A 5,481-nucleotide genomic window follows, 5' to 3' on the forward strand; every position below is an offset into this window, starting at 1 on the left:
GTGGGCTTCATTGTAGCCATGCCCCTGCCCCGTCCCCCTCGATGAGGTCACGGTTTGCTGGAGTCGCCGGCCGACTCCCCAAAGCCGGCTTCTCTGGAAGTCGTCCCTGGGACTCGGCCTTGAGCGGGCAGTCGGCCGCCTTGCCGTAGACTCCCCCGGAGGCGGCTCTTCGCCCTGTGGTCTTGAGGGGCGCAGCCTGCCCTGATGTCTTGAAAGGTCGTGGGGCTCGGGTTGGCCTACCCGTGGCCCATTACTCCGACACCGTCCCTCGCTGACGCCAAGCTCTGGCCGCGCACCAAGCTTCTGTTGCAGCCGCCGCTGCTCCTGTTCTACAGGAGTTGATGAGACAGACCGCTCGCTCGCCTCCCCTGCTTCGTGCTTGTGGGCATCGCAGCCGCAGCCCAGCTGCCGCCCTCCTTCACGTCCTGCCGTCGCCACGACCCCTCCCCGTAACAGGAGCTCCGCGGTCTTCCACACGGCCATGGGCGTTTTGGAGTCGTATGCCTCCTGCACACGTCGTGGTTTCCACCAAGTCCATCGAAGGCCACCCTACAACAACTACCAAGTACCCCTTCGTTTTGTCTAAGACCATCAAGCCCCTCGACGACAAGTGCACGACTATGCGGACTGTGCCAAGTACCACGATGTCGAGACCCCTCAAGTTCGACTACACGAAAACGCCAAGTACCCCTACGCGCGAAGATGCCAAGACCGTTTCAGGATTCACCAAGTACCGCTACCGATGGTTCGAACGACTTCGAAATGTATATCACTACTGCCGCACGAACATCTACGGAACGTGTACCAACCATCGCCAAAGAACCGTGAACGTCTACCGATGACCCTCAAGTTCGTCCACGATTGCTATGTACCTCTACCATCGACGTGAACCACTACTTCCACTACGACATGAGTACAACTACTACCACTACGAACGTGGCGAGAACGTCTACTTCCTCTACTTTGCACCGAACCGATACGCTTCAAAACACATGCTTCGAAGGTATAACCCCAAGACGACCGTCCGAGAATGTTTGCATGTGTTGTATGAGATGCACCCGTTGTTTGCACCATGTCTGGATTGATTCTCGCACATTCCTCGTTAGCCTTGTCGCGAACCCGTGGGACACCCAGAATCTGGGATCATCCCACCATCTTTTGCACGCTCCCGCCACACTTCCTTTGCACCGGCATCTCCATGAGCTACCGGAACCGATATGTTGCGTGGCATCATTTTCGGATCCGTTGCCGTGGCACCCCTTTCGTTTCCGCCACGATGACAAATGCCCCATATCTTATAACATGCCAACATTTTCATAAATATTGCATAAAACTTGCACATGCCATCCGCATCATGATAATAACCTTTAAAATGTTTAAACTTGTTGTTTGCCTTGTTTTGCTATATTGCCATGTTAAAATGCTTTAATTCATAACTAAATAACTGTAGCTCCAGACTTAACAAACTTTATATGTAAATGGGGTAGAAAAATTCCTAGTTTAACATGGTGCACTCTTCTTGCATGTTTAATAACTCTAAAATATGGTTTAGGGCAGAACAGTACCAAACCTAAATATATTCACATGAGGATTTTCCGGAATTGTTGTTTGTTCTTTCCGGCCTCATTTAAACTTGGCTAGATAGTTAGTTTACTTATGCTTCACCCCCTTGCCATGTTTAATAACATTTAACATTGTTGGGTACATGACGAGAGAGAACTAAATAATTGACGTGGTGTTTCGTCAATATGCAACGGAGTTGCATATTGAGCTCCACTTAATTTGTAGTATTGTTTGTGCACTTTGCCATGCCATGCCTATTTAAACTGGACATGCATCATACTTGGTTGGGCATCATGCCATGCTTATGTGGTGGTTGTTTACTATGTTGTTTGCTTCTTTCCAGTGTTGCTTCTTCGGGTGAGTTCCGTTAACGTCGCGTTTGTGAGGATCCGTTCGACGTCGTCCGTTTGTCTTCTTCATGGACCCATTCTTCTTCCTTGCGGGATCTCAGGCAAGATGACCATACCCTCGAAATCACTTCTATCTTTGCTTGCTAGTTGCTCGTTCTTTTGCTATGCCGCGATACCTACCACTTGCTATATCATGCCTCCCATATGGCCATGTCAAGCCTCTAACCCACCTTTCCTAGCAAACCTTTGTTTGGCTATGTTACCGCTTTTGCTTAGCCCCTCTTATAGCGTTGCTAGTTGCAGGTGAAGCTTAAGTTTGTTCCATGTTGGAACATGGTTATGTTGGGATATCATAATATTTCTTATTTTAATTAATGCATCTATATACTTGGTAAAGGGTGGAAGGCTCGGCTTTATGCCTGGTGTTTTGTTCCACTCTTGCCACCCTAGTTTCCGTCATACCGGTGTTATGTTCATTGATTTTGTGTTCCTTACACGGTTGGGTGTTATGGGGACCCCTTGACAGTTTGCTTTGAATAAAACTCCTCCAGCAAGGCCCAACCTTGGTTTTACATTTGCCTCACCTAGCCTTTTTCCCTTGGGTTTCCGGAGCCCGAGGGTCATCTTTATTTTAACCCCCCCCTCGGGCCAGTACTTCTCTAAGTGTTGGTCCAAACTGAGCGATGTGCGGTGCCCCCTGGGCAATCAGGGTCTATGCCAACCCGACGTCTTGCTCATCCGGTGTGCCCTGAGAACGAGATATGTGCAGCTCCTATCGGGATTTGTCGGCACATTCAGGCGGCTTTGCTGGTCTTGTTTTACCATTGTCGGAATGTCTTGTAACCGGGATTCCGAGTCAGATCGGGTCTTCCTGGGAGAAGGAATATCCTCCGTTGACCGTGAGAGCTTGTGATGGGCTAAGTTGGGACACCCCTGCAGGGTTTTGAACTTTCGAAAGCCGTGCCCGCGGTTATGGGCAGATGGGAATTTGTTAATATCCGATTGTAGAGAACTTGAAACTTAATTTAATTAAAATGCATCAACCGCATGTGTAGCCGTGATGGTCTCTTTCTGTCGGAGTCCGGGAAGTGAACACGGTTCTCGTGTTATGCTTGAACATAAGTAGTTTCAGGATCACTTCTTGATCACTTCTAGTTCACGACCGTGCTTTGCTTCTCTTCTCGCTCTCATTTGTGTATGTTAGCCACCATATATGCTTAGTGCTTGCTGCAGCTCCACCTCATTACCCCTTTCCTACCCATAAGCTTAAATAGTCTTGATCTTGCGGGTGTGAGATTGCCAAGTCCTCGTGGCTCACAGATTCTTCCAAACAGTTACAGGTGCCAATGATACCAGTGCAGATGACGCAACCCAGCTCAAGTGGGAGCTCGATGAAGACCTTTTCATTATTGTGTTTCGTTTCCTTTTGATCGGTAGTGGAGCCCAGTTGGTGCGATCGGGGACCTAGCAATAGGGGTGGTCTTTCTTTATTTTGGTTCCGTAGTCAGACCTTGATTGTATTCTGGATGATGTAATGATATATTTATGTATTGTGTGAAGTGGCGATTGTGAGCCAACTCTTTATCCCTTCCTTATTCAATACATGGGATGTGTAAAGATTACCCCTCTTGCGACATGCCTACTATGCGGTTATGCCTCTAAGTCGTGCTCCGACACGTGGGAGATATAGCCGCATCATGGGTGTTTCAAGTTGGTAATCAGAGCCTTCCCCGACTTAGGAGCCCCCTGCTTGATCGAATCGCTGATGTTGTTGAGTCTAGAAGAAAATGTTTTGAGTCTTTTAGGATTATATATATATATATATCGGATAGTAGGATTCTTTTACTCCTCAGTCCCTTCGTCGCTCTGGTGAGGCCTCCTAACGTAGAGTTTTGACTCTTCTCTTCTCAAATTTCATGAAAAAAAATTAGGATCACGCGGGTATCTTGGAATCGTTCTGATGGTTTTGTGATGAGAACATTGTTCTTGGTGCCTCCTGACATTTAGGGGTTGTGGCAGTGTCCCGGGGAGTTGAGCTCTGAGGTGTTGTCGTCACAATTTTATCGTTGCAGTTCTGGAATACCTGAGTTTCGCCGACATCAAAAATCTCTTTTTATGCAGTTGTTGGTGAGATAACCTCGACGCCACCCAGTACTGGGGCGGGAGTTCGGGAGTATTGCCATAACTCGTATAACGGATGCTTTTCGAAGGTTGACGTAAATGATTTCCGAAGGTTTCTTGGTTATGTGTTGAAGGATGGATACAGCTGGATGAAGGATTTGCTAGTTTTGGGTGAGATATTATACTTCCCCTGTATCCCCAACACCTGATTGCATAACCAAAAAGTTTCGGGAGTTTATAAGTGGGAATTCAAGTAGCTCTTAGGATATCTTTCCGACAGATGCATGATATGAGATTGGGGTTCGACGTCTAGTGGTCCGCCTATCCACGGTTGGTTTTACAGTGGTCTCGTTGTGTCTTAAAGAGTCCTTGGCTATGCTGACTCGGGGACGCTTCGTATGTCATGTGCACTGCCTTGTACATGATGGTGTTGTACGATCGATCCCGTGTGGGCCCCACCACGAAAACTTCGGACGAAATCTCTATCATATGTTTGTTCCGGCTTATTTTGCAAGCCAATCCTTTGTTTTTGTTTTCAGTTGTGGTATTCGAGTTGCTTCGAAGTCAAGTGTTGATTCCATACCTTTCCTAAACGGAGTTCTCATACTCCGATGTGAATACCAATCCTTCTTGATCATCGAGATTGTCATCTCAATTTCTTCTCTACCGGCGTGCTTCTCTTCAAGTGGATCCGATCATTTCAACATTTGCAAGATACAATCTCAGTTCTTCTCAACGGTGTTCATTTCATTCATCCCAAGCTGCCTTTGTTTTCCCACCCTCCCACCCTTTTCTTCAAGGACTTGGTTTTCTTAATCAACTATCATTTTATTGATGGGAAGTCTCTCCATTCTTATCTTTCAATGTTCTTATCCGGTGATTCTCATGAAGATGCTAAAGGAAGCTTCAAGTTTATCATTCTTTGTTCTTCTTATCCTCCCGGTGAAATAAGTTTCTCGTCTTCTTGTTCATATCAATCCAATCTATTGTTTTCGTCAGTGGCAGTATTTCACCTCAAGATGTTTTCAATAAGCCCACAACAAGCTTAGTCTTTTCGTTGTTGGTTTTTCCAACAACTCCGTTATAACCTTCTTGGAAGGGTGCTCCCCAAGCTCTTTTGTGGCAAAAGTTGGCATTTTCTTCTCTATTCTTTTATTCCAATGATCTATCTTCTATTATTTCTTCTGGAGGCATTGTGATGTTTCACTCTTCGACCCATCATTCCATTTTTGTCAAAGATCATGTTCTTTCCTTTGCTAATCCATTCAACCGGAGTGTCGTGTCCTTCATTCAAGTTCTCTCATCTTATCAAGTTATACCTCCCTTCTCAACCGGAGTGCGGTCTAAAATCTTTCTTACACCTTGAGCCTTCCTTTCAATAGTTCCGGAGGTAGTGTGTTTTTGATTTCATCAAGTATCTTCTCATCTTGTCAAGTTCATGTTCGAT

Source organism: Triticum urartu, chromosome 2 (assembly GCF_003073215.2).
Source record: "Triticum urartu cultivar G1812 chromosome 2, Tu2.1, whole genome shotgun sequence".
Taxonomy (NCBI): domain Eukaryota; kingdom Viridiplantae; phylum Streptophyta; class Magnoliopsida; order Poales; family Poaceae; genus Triticum; species Triticum urartu.